This window comes from Periplaneta americana, chromosome 5, assembly GCF_040183065.1.
Source record: "Periplaneta americana isolate PAMFEO1 chromosome 5, P.americana_PAMFEO1_priV1, whole genome shotgun sequence".
Taxonomy (NCBI): Eukaryota; Metazoa; Arthropoda; class Insecta; order Blattodea; family Blattidae; genus Periplaneta; species Periplaneta americana.
Genome location: NC_091121.1, coordinates 25593395 through 25606366, shown reverse-complemented (window position 1 = coordinate 25606366; position 12972 = coordinate 25593395).

The window sequence follows — 12972 nt, the reverse complement described above, 5'->3', positions numbered from 1 at the left end:
TATTCTGAAATGCACATGGCCGACTTGATGCTCCCTTCGCTTCTCTGTAATGGAGCATCAAGTCAGCCGTGGAAATACAATAATTAGTTCTCAAAATTGACGAAAGATGGATTTTGGAAAATAGGGAAATTATGTAGGAAAACTAATGCTTCACTGTAAGTTATTATTTTTCTGAAAATCCTTGGATGCTTAGCTTCAAAATCCATTCAGCCGTTTTCCCGTAATTTCCATTACCAGTTCGAATTATATATATATATATATATATATATATATATATATATAGCCTATTAACCTCTTGTATCCTATAGGATACTTTGCGAATTTAAGGGTTAAATAATTTGATATTTATTTATGAATTGTCTTCCTGCAGTTGATTTTCATTAGAGTCTTTATATTAAGTTCTTAAGTCTGATTAGTGAACCTTGTTACTAGTAATCGAAGTATGCAATAGACGACGAAAGAAACTGGCCACCCTACCCCAATATCTCCTTTCTTAGTTGCCTCATGAGTAATGTCTTATTGGTGTCACTTACGAGGTTCCTTCAGACTGCTGATCGAACACAATTTGAACGTATTACTATTACCTAAATACTGATTTTTATATGTGAATATAAGATATATCAGTTGTAAACGAAGTGTCAAGGTCAGCTGCATTAAATGCGTAAGCCGAAATCGCAACAAATCAATTTCATTGTTAAAGCCTATGGAATGTTACACATATAAATATCTTTGATATCATGATTTAATCGTCCCGATACGTAACAACTTTCAACAGTGTCATTTCAACTTTTGGATATCGACAAAATAGATAGCTAGGTTATTAATCTCGCTTATATCTGGCGGTATATGACGTCAAAAGGACACGAACAAACCGGAATCACGTAAATTCGCCGATGATCGACTTGTACTGAAAACGAAATGGTTGTAAAGAAAAATAGTGGAATTTGTTACTATATTTATTTATTTTTTGAACGACTTCCTTATTTATATATCTAGTTCAGTCATATATATATATATATATATATATATATATATATATATATACAATTTGAACTGGTAATGGAAATTATGGGAAAACGGCTGAACGGATTTTAATGAGTAACCCCTCATTTCATGCCTGGCATTCAAAGTTTTTCGGAAAAATAGTAGTTTTCAGTGAAATGTTAATTTACATAATTTTCCTATTTTCCAAAATCCATCTGTTGTCAGTTTTGAGAACTAATATTATTGCATCACGGCCGACTTGATTGAATTTCAGGACAAAACAAAACACACACTACAATAAACGAGAGGCTATTACACGAAGGCCTATAGGATTGCCGACATATTTAGAGCTCATATTCAATTTGTTATTAAAAATAATTTACAGGTCTCATTCTGCAGTGTATAATTTTGTGAGTACAGCTGTGCATTGGATATTCAAATCTACGAAACGAGGTGGTTTGATGACATTATTACCATTTTAGAAATTACATATTATTATGGTTAATGTCATGATGCGTCTATTTTTAATTAATTATACATAATATTAATGCTATATTGATGACATGAAAGTGAAACGTTTTGAGGTTATGTAAGTAAATGTAGAGAATATCTTAATTCAGATCTTCATTTCTATAATTTACTGAATGGCAGCTATATATAACTACAAAACTTACGTAAGATAATAATATTGTTATTAAAAATCAAATATTTTTATACTTATTAGCCCAGTGGGATTGGGTCTTTTTCATATACTTAATGGCGGTGTAGTGTACATTTTAATATATGTCATTGTCTTCAGTATTGGCTCTAGAGAGCGCAAAAAATACAGTTCCTAAGGAAAGACCAAAAGGTATTACTTACTAATAAAATAAGAGGCCTAGAAAATGTTGTAGTCTCCAGATCGTTTCAACATGATCTCTTAGTAGGATAAAATGATTTTACGCTCACATTTCAAGTTCTACATGCAGCAAAATGCTATTGTTCGAAAACTTAGCAAACCTGACATTTTTTTTAACTTTCGCCTACAATCCACAATGACCTGAAACAGCTATTGCTATCGTCCTGACATTGATACTTGCGTTTCCGCGTTAAAACTAAAAAACTGAAGGTGGATAGGTTAAAAAAAAGTTCAGTATGTGGCCTAAGAAACCCATTCAGAGGGAGTATGTTTCATTATTATGGAAGCAAATAACTATCAAAATGTCAAGTATTCTTCATTGAAAATAAATCTGAAAAATTTTTATTTGAACGTCTAACGAACTTAGTTTGCAGCAGCATTTGCTGCACAAGCCACTAGTATTATTATATTCCCGAAATAGTCACTTTGCATAAATTCACCTGAATTTATCATCGAATAAACAGCACTCGTGGCATTGCCTATAATAATTTGGGCTTAAAGGAGTGCCTAAAACTATTATAAATTACTAATTATGACTAAAGAAAAATGGATATTAGCGTAAGATCTAGTGAATGACAGAAAAGTAGAAGATAACGTATTAAAAACTGAATCCCCATGTATTGTTTTGTAGGTCACCAACAGACAAGATTCAAATGAAGCAGAGAATCGGCAACTCTGAAGACTTCTGCTAGGAATAATGAGAATTCACCTGACGAGAGAGATAATGTTCAATGACTTCCGAGCATCCGACCCTTAATCGTATCGCATCTCAGTAGTACAGCCCTCTGCTATAAATTACATCCCTTTTCCTTCCTTCCCTCTCAGCATGGAACCCCTTATTAGACACTTTTCTGGCTACGATCAACCCTTAGCGCGTGACTGGGGGTCAAGACCGCCCTAATTGCCCCCTCGGCCGCGCCCGGCTTGGAGAATCACAACACGTAATTCCTGACTTGACCGCTGCAGTGGCGGCTCCCTTGACCAGGTAGCAGATCGTGATGGAGACGTCGAAAATTGGCAGGTATCGATCCCCAACGCATACCTCATTATTACGCAAAACACACGTTATAGCAAGCCCTAGTATAGCTTCCCCATTGTTTGCTTTACTATACTAAAGAATACACAATTTACACCTGTGTTTAATTTGTGGAGAGAAATGTTCTTAAGCTTTGTTGGCATTAGAGATATATTGCATTTACATGCGAAGGAAATGTTAACAAAAGCGTGTGTCCTTTCTCAACACAGAGTGTTAGCTTATGCTGTATGAAAACAACATACCTGAGGTAAATTTCTCCTTGTTACCAGTAGACAATTATCATTATAAACTTTTACTTGGTTTTTCTGATATGCCCCCATCAGAGGAACTTCTCTCAACGACATTATAAATAGACTTCGAAGTTCGGGTCCCAGTCGGAGAGATACAGCTTAACTGATAGCGGTGTATTGGACGAAAATACACAATTTACACCTGTGTTTAATTTGTGGAGAGAAATGTTCTTAAGCTTTGTTGGCATTAGAGATATATTGCATTTACATGCGAAGGAAATGTTAACAAAAGCATGTGTCCTTTCTCAACACCGAGTGTTAACTTATGCTGTATGAAAACAACATACCTGAGGTAAATTTCTCTTTGTTACCAGTAGACAATTATCATTATAAACCTTTACTTGGTTTTTCTGATATGCCCCCATCAGAGGAACTTAGGAACTTCTCTCAACGACATTATAACTAGACTTCGAAGTTCAGGTCCCAGTCGGAGAGATACAGCTTAACTGATAGCGATGTATTGGACGAAAATGGGAGGAACAAGCTAGGACTTGTTTACTTTGTCAGGTCTATCCTTTGGCTTCTCTATCAAGGTCTGGTTGGAGGTTTTGTACGCCATTGAAGCTGCGATGTCTAAAACGAAATTCAGCTGAACAAATTTTGTAATATATGTACGTTATTAACTTTATTTCACGAACGAAAAAGTAACACTTAGGCCTACTAGAAAAAATATATGTACAGGGTGTCCCATTTATCTTGTTTACCTATTATAACTTTTTTATTTGGATAGATAATGGAATTCTTGTTTTTGAGAGTTATGTTACAACGAGGGGCTAACATGAGTGTAGAGATTTGGTGCATGTAACTACATTATGGTACAAGATGCACGTGACGTTATCAATTTTTCAAATAGCATTACATACCTTAATCATGTTACATTGATTACACACATTTAGAAGAGTTAAAAAATGTATCACAATGTCATCTTCAATGATAGAGACTGTATTAATCTTATTCAGGATAGGGATCGATGGCGGGATTATGTCAGGTAGGCAATGTACCTGTGGGTAAATAAGTACTACTACTACTACTACTACTAGTAGTAGTAGTAGTAGTACCAGTAATAGTAGTAGTAGTTGTGATAGAGTAGTAGTAGTAGTAGTAGTAGTAGTAGTAATAGTAGTACAAGTAACAGTAGTAGTAGTAATGGTGATAGAGTAGTAGTAGTAGTAGTCGTAGTAGTAGTGGTATTCTAAGTAGTGGTAATGTCAGTAGCTTATTTAATAACGCTTTTAATTGCAGAATTTATTCAACGTGCTAAATAAATGACTGACAAATTTTGTTTTGAAACCTCTATCAGGGTTCTTAACAAGCAACATGCAAACGACATAGATTTTGAAGTAACGATAATAAAATGAAGGAAAGGTTTATGATAGTGAATGTTATGGTAAAGAAAGAGTAAGTACTAAGGTAATAAGAATAAAATGGGTGATGATGGTGCTGGTGGTGGTGATGGTGGTGGTCGTAATATCAGTAACAGTGACGAAACTAAGAGTTTAAATTTTAAATTAAGTGTGGTGGTATACTTATTAAGTAACCACTTACGCTGATTCAAACGACATAATCAAGGATATTTTCCTCGCGGGCGAATATGGGAGGAATCACGTTTTCCGTTTAAACAATTTACTGTACCCAGCAAAGTTTTACAGCTATTTTCCAATGTTTTGCGGGCATAGGACTAGCTCCAATGGGCAGCTCTCTACAGGCTCCAATTAATATTCCATATGCTACTAATAGCAAGCCCAGGGTCACTCAGCGAGTTAGCAATTCTGATGCGTCTACCCACATAGCAATTGGGGTCGGCGTAATATTACAATTACTGGACTATAATCCAGAAAATAATTGAGGATTAGCAAAAATTGTATATTACACTTCAGTTACGAACACTCGTTCCCAGTGGACACGCGGCACCGTCTGTTGCGAATCATATTGCACTCGCCATACGATTCTTGCAAATCAGCATTTAACATCCTGCACGTTCAACAAGCGTCATTATCACTCCCTCGAATTATTTCTGGTAAATTGAGAGTGTGCTCTAAACAAAAATAAAATTATAAATCTCACGATACTTTATTTTCTATATTTGACATATCAATTATTTTTATTTCAGAATATTTTCAAGCTTCAACACAGCGTGAAAGCCTCTGTCGTGAATTCTATATTCCGTCTAAGACAGGAGTCGTCATCTCAGTGCACTATGGTGCAGGGACAGCTTCCTCGCTAGCTCAGTTCTATCCTTTAGACCAGGCCTGCACAAACAGCGCTCAACGAGCGCGCGCGCTCCTTCGGAGCGGGAGAGCGGTGATTACCGCTCACCGAAACGGAGAGGAAGATACGTCAGAATGACATAGACTTGTTATAGGAAGAGGAGAGGGAAACGACCACTCATTTTATCTAGTGGAGTGCAGTTGTGTAGGCCTATTCTCAGTAACTGTTTCACGTTGCTTACTTACTACTACAGTACAGTATGGAGGAATCTAAAAGACGGAACATAACGTTTTTACATTTAACGATTTACAGCTCGAACTTATTGATCTTCAATGTGACCTAAGGGCTAAAGATCGTTTGAATAATACTACTAGCCTGGTTGAGTTTTACAAGATTACACATTAGCAATAATATCCACGATTACACAGGCTGGCTGTGAAAATGATTGGTATGTTTGGCTCAACGTTTATATTTGTGAGCAACTGTTTTCTATAATCAACTTTAATAAAGGCAGACATCGAACATCTGCAACTGATGTTTCATTATGATCAGTAGGCTACTGTTCCTTTCAGCTGCCAACAGCATAAAACCTCGTTTTGATGTACTGATAAATAAAAATATAACAAAATGATATTGTACATTTAAGTAACTATATAATTTCTATTACTTCTGCAAAATAAATATTTCCTTACTAGCCGCACCCGTGCGCTCCGCTGCACCAGTTATAAATAAATATAAAGTAATTACATAATTAAAATAGGACATTTGATCCAGGGAACATTCGTGTTTGATAGGAGGATAAATTGTTTAATATGTTACTTAATTTAAATAATTAAAATGCGATCATTTTGGTCCAGAGACCACTCATTTGGTGCAATGACAATTCCTTTAACATGTTTCTTAATTTTTATTACATGCATCCATATTTTAATGAAGACTGACATATCATTTAGATTTAATGTGTATACTTCATTTTACTTGCTATATGTTTCCATTGAATTATGATAATAACTTAATTTTAACCATTGTTTTCTACGTATTCAGCAAATGGAGCTTGGGCCACTATGGTTCTGAACCCTTCAAATAACTTAAATTATATTACATTACATTATATTATATTATATTATATTATCATCATCATCATCCTTCACGAATTAGGCCTCTGTAGACCTGTTTCTGCCCCATCTAGCAGTCTTCTTAAAGGTCTTCCTGGTCGACGATGTCCTCTAGGTGTATATTATATTATATTATATTATATTATATTATATTATATTACATTACATTACATTACATTACATTACATTACATTACATTATATTATATTATATTATATTATATTATATTATATTATATTATATTATATTATATTATATTATATTATATTATATTATATTATATTATATAAAAATGTGCTGATAACGGATGTACACCGATAAGTAAGTTTTTAATTTGTTATGGGGGCTCTTGAATCTCAGGAGGAACAAATTTTATTTTACAACAGCGCAACAAAATCTGCTTGGTTCATTACCCAATTTTTTGCATTGCATTTAATGCATATTCATTTTATGTATTTTAACACGATTCAATTGAGGATAGTTAAAATTTGGATTATAAAATAATGGAATGCTAAGCTAACATATTATTACTGCATACTGAATCAATACACTCTTGTGGTTCGTTAATTCTCTGAGATAAACATTATTTTAAGAAATACAGGAAACGAATACACAGAATAGCCTATCAAGTTGTTTGTGCATAAGAAGCTATTTCAATCTTACCTGTCCTCAACTCACTCCGAAGTTACTGTAATAACATTATAGCATATGTCCATATAGAGAAACTACACTTTCCAATGGTGAAATAATAATTAATTACACAAATCGGTTAATTTAGCTTCCGATATTACTTCATACAAACACAGAAACATTCTCTGTAGGCTATGATTAATAGCTTTCGATTGTTGTTGACGAATGCCCCTTATAGACGAATTTATTTGTTTATTTCATTACTCCGCCTTAGATGGCAGTTATTTACTTTTGAAACTCATTTATCTCATTAAATATCAGTTCTATCAAAATTTTTCAAAGACTAAAACTTATCGGAAATGATGTTTAAAGAAATATTTGTTATGTAACATTTTCACAAAATTCAATAATAAGCGAGATATTTCGATTTATTTAATTCAGGCCCCTTTATAACCCCTCTTTAAATAATGTATTTTGAATGCCATATAGCCTAAAATCTAAGTTACAACGAACTTAATTTATATTCCAATTTTCATCGAAATCGGTTCAGCCATTATCGCGTGAAAAGGTAACGAACATACAGACAGACATACAAACAAAAATTTCAAAAAAGCGATTTTCGGTTTCAGGGTGGTTAATTATATATGTTAGGACCAATTATTTTTGGAAAATCAAAAATTACCAGAAAAATTTCGGCTACAGATTTATTATTAGTATAGATTAATTAATAATAATCCAAGATAGTTTTGCAAACACTGAAGGGGAATTCATTTCATAAGTACTCGTAATAGGACTTCCTTCTGTGTATATTTTGTATGAGATCACCCCTTCTTCTAGTCCACCCTTATACAGAGCGCAGCTAATATCTGAATTCCGCTCATGAGCTGTGAGCCGGCTCGGAGAGCGCAAACCTTATGCAGGCCTGCTTTAGACATCAACTGTGCAGCAGGAGGTGGGGGGAAGGATTCAGGTGATGGCAGTGGCGTCCGTTCACTTGTTCAACCCTTTTAATTAGTCTCTAATAATCATAATAAACAAGGAAGAAGCATGTACTTAATTTATCTTAAGAGGAACTGTGTAATAAGTAAACCAATTTTCAGTTTAAGATAAGAAACAATATGTAGTATTCCGTTATGTATTGTATCGGTTTTGAAAGTAAATAGCTTTTTTATATTAAAGTAATTTCACTGTTACAAAATATTAAACAAATCGAATCCATTAGTAATATTTAATTAATGTCATCCTATTCCTTTGTTCAAGTGTCGTCAATAAAATAAAATTAATTATCCATTTTTTATCTGATACTATATATCACAAAACCAATTATTTGTTATTTTGTATAACATATGAAACATATTGTCGTTTCTGTTACAAGACTGAAGTAGGCCTAAATTATTTTATTACAATGTAAACAACAAACGATAAAAATTATTTTCGCTGATCTTTAGCATTGGTTTTCCTGGATTTTTGAATTCGTTTTTCCCTCACTAATTGGTCAACGTTAGGTGTCAATGCTCGTGTAGAACACAATCGAAGAAGGCATTGTAAATTATGGTCAGAAAGTTGGCTTCTGTGATGGGATGCATTGGCTTAGCTCGACACACTGCACATACTACCTCCTCAGCCAGCGCCTCGGCGCTCCGAACTAGTAGGCAGGCCAGTTGACGATGGCTTGTCTAAGACATACTGCTGTTGCTTAGGGCAGCAGCATACTGCATCGGACATTGCCTCGGACAGGAGGTTTTGTCTCAGACCGTTCGATGTGGCGATGTCTACACGCATTGATATGAGGCTGCAGCATACTGCATCGGACATTCTGTCCCAGGCAGGACGGTTTTGTCTCAGACCGTTCGATGTGGCGATGTCTACACGCATTGTTATGAGGCTGCAGCATACTGCATCGGACATTCTGTGTCAGGCAGGACGGTTTTGTCTCAGACCGTTCGATGTGACGGTGATTACACGCATTGTTATCAGACTGAAGCATAGGGCATTGGACATTCTGTATGCTGCCGGTCTTACCTGTAGTCAGTTTTGTCCTGTGTTGTTTCAAGTGGAAGCCCGGTAAAGTACTAACCCCATGTGACACAAGTTATGTCATGTGTCGAACTAGTTGTAGATACAGTAATCTTGTCCTCCATTAACACTGGTGAGAGACTGAGCGAAACATTCCTGTGAAGCCCCTTACACTTCAAACTGGACAGAAAGAGAGGAGGTGGCACTAATAGGACTATAGAAACGTTTGTCGTTTTTTATTTCTTATTATTTTAAAACTTCCATTTGTATATATGGAAAAACTATCTTGACTATCTTCTAATTGTGCTACATATTATGAAATAAAATTCATTCATTCGTTCATTCCTTCATTTTTCCTGTCCGAAAGCAGGTTTTCTGTTTTACTGTGAACCCAACATTCGTCTATCTTTCCTACTTTCTGTCTTCAACTTTGTCTCCGCATATTATTCATGTATCTTAATGTCGTCTATCATCAGATATCTTCTTTCATCCCAAACTCTTGTCCTGTTCACCATTCCTTCCAGTGCATCCTTCAGTAGGCAGTCGATTCTTAGCCAATGTCCCAGCCAATTCCTTTATCTCTTCATGATCAGTTTTGGCATCATTCTTTCTTCACTCATTCTTTCCAACAGAGCTTCATTTCTTATCCTGTCTGTCCATTTCACACGCTTTATTCTTCTCCCTAACAACATTTAAAATGCTTTCAGTCGCTTCTCTTCACTTCGTCGTAATGTACATGTTTGTTGTCGCTTAAAATGCCACAGTCCACATAAAGCACTTGACTAATCTCTTCTTTAGTTATATTTTATTTTGTTAATTTATATCAGGGGTCATCAGTATAGTGCACTCTCGAGCTAGCGTCTCTTACCTGTGGACAAGACATTGCACTGGCGTGCATCCGTGGCTGATGGCCGATATGCTTTCTACCTCTCCCTTTTGCAAGACGGAGCATATTACGATGCACTCATTACACTTTACCTATTTCAGCGAGTGCTCACGACCACTGGTCTATATCACTGATATCACATTTTCCAAATAGCTGAAAAGAGAAATTCGTTTTAAAATATAATTGAGGGATTGGGTGCAAGAATGGCATTTATCTCAAATGCAAGTTATGAGGAAATTGATGTTGAAAATTCAAACCGTAATAATGTTATCTATGCACGCCTTTACATTTTGGATACTCCTCATCTCTATGATCACATTATTTTGAACTACAACTTGGTGATCATATGCATAACAGATCAGAGAACACAATAAAGAGTTTTACTAAAAAGAAGGCCACATCCTCTAAAATGCCCTTTTTGCACCCAACCCCTCAATTGATTTAATATTTATCTTTTATTATTCCAGCTCTAAACTCCATTATTTCTCTTTTCGTATCTTACAATAGCACAGTTGCTTTATTTTATTAAGTTTATACAAAGTGTCTCTAAAAATGTAATATTTCTGTATATGGGTAGTGATTCAGTTTGTGTTTAGGTTTATACATGTATGATTGGACGTAGAACATTGGGGGCAACATGCTTCCATTTCTTAAACATATACATAGTAGGTCATGGTATTTGTTTTGATTTCTATTGTAGAGAGAGAGAAATAAATCGTCCGGCCTTAATTAAGGATGACCACGAGGATCCGGAAATTAATAGCAAATAAAAATATGATTAATTAAATATGAGTATTGTTATAAAAATAAAATGTAATAATTAAGCATCACTGATTACCAATTATAAAATACAATCTTAGAAGATGACTTTAAAATTATACTTATAAATAAAAGATTTTATTTAAAATTAGCATATCCTTAATTAAGGCCTTCTGAGTGGTATAAATGAAATTGTATAATCTGCAGGGAATCTTTAAGAATTTGCTTCGACATGGATGAGATGTTTCAATCCGCCACAAAGGTTCGCAAAGAATATGAAGTTTACTTCAACAGTGATTCATAATTTATTTTACATTTTCCATTTCTATTACGGTATATTAAATGTTTGAAAAAATTTGTTTTGTCCTCTAAATTTGCAAACATTTGATAAGAACAAATGTAACTTTTCGTTCTGAAAAGGAATTTAACAGTGTTACATTTGTTTGGATCAAATTTCTGTACATTTAAAGGGCTAAACTAAAGTTCTTTCAAGCATTTATTATTATAATACACTGTTCTCTTAAATTGACTGGGCATATTGAGATTTAAACCAATGGCGTTCCCAAAACACACTACGATATATTTCACATAAAATAATTTTTATGTCGAAAAGGAAGAAAAAACGAGGAAAATTGTATTAAATTATTTTATGCTCGAAGATGCCGAAATGTAGTAATTATACACCTGGTAGTAGCCCTTTAATGCACCTCATTAAAGTACACCTATTCATTATACTTCAGTTGTTCAGCCAATAAGAAATCACCATTGTACCATTATAAAACCGCAAGTATCTATTATTCTCGGATATGCAATCGAAAGACAATTAGCGAAACGTCACGGAGGCTGGAAATCCAATACTGTCGCAGAAGGTTATGTTCTGTTACTATAATAATTAGCGTTAATTGTGGATAATATTCAAATAAATTCAAATTGTCATCTCGTTTTTAAATTCTAAATCAATTTCCAGGTTATATTAATATTAATGTTCATCTTACTCTCTGGATTATATCAAGATCAATGACATTCGTCCCTCGGAAAAAATCAATACTTTCGCGTTTGCACACATCTCACAATTCAGGTCAGTTCGCTACTCACTTACATAACAATAACATGACCTACTTTTGAATAATTTCAAGTTAGAAATATGGTCGAGCATAAAAACTTGCCTATAATGGTAATTAAGACGCTCGTATGAAAATTATGAAACTCGCTTGCGCTCGTTTCATAAACAAACATACTTGCGTCTTAATTACTACCATTACAGTGTCGTTGCATAATGTACTATTACATTTTCCATTCGTATTATAATAAATGATTGAAAAATGTTGGTTCTGTCTTTTAAATTTGCAAACATTTGATCTGAACAAATGTAACTTTTCGTTCTGTAAAGGAATTTTACAAAGTTACATTAGTTCGGATTAAATTTCTGTACATTTAAAGGACAAAACTAAAGTTCTTTCAAGCATTTATTATTATAATACACTGTTCTCTTAAATTGACTGGGCATATTGAGATTTAAACCAATGGCTTTCCTAAAACACGCTGTGATATGTTTCATGTAAAGTAATTTTTATCTCGAAAAGGAGGAAAATTTAATTAATATTTTTTTGTTTCAAATATCACAAAGAATAACCCCCTAAAATTAATGTCATTACTTGCGGTTCAGCTAGAATTATTAACTCACTGTATATTTTTCTGAGTAGCTATAAGCATTAGTAGTGTTTCATACTGCTTATGACACCGGAGAAACTCTATACTTTTGAATGTATAACAATATTTAAACATTCTGAAGGGCTGAGCCGACAGGAAAATAAATCCTTGAAGTACTGTTATGATGAATGATGTCAGCCGGAACCGGTAGCGCCTTTTCATGTGAAGTTAAACGCATTACTCAATGCGACGCTGAAAGTGCTTCCTACACCATATAAGAGCTTCGCGCCAAGTCCACAGATACGTTGATAATATAATCCAAGCGTACAACACCAAGATCAGGCACCACGATATTGAATATAATGACTTTCCCCAGTCATTCACTCCATTGGTGCGACAGTAAATCAAGTAAGCTATAACCGCTTCCTAAACAATTTTCATCAATTCGTACCTAATAACCATACTGACGTCCATCATGGAATCTAATTAGCCCGCATGTG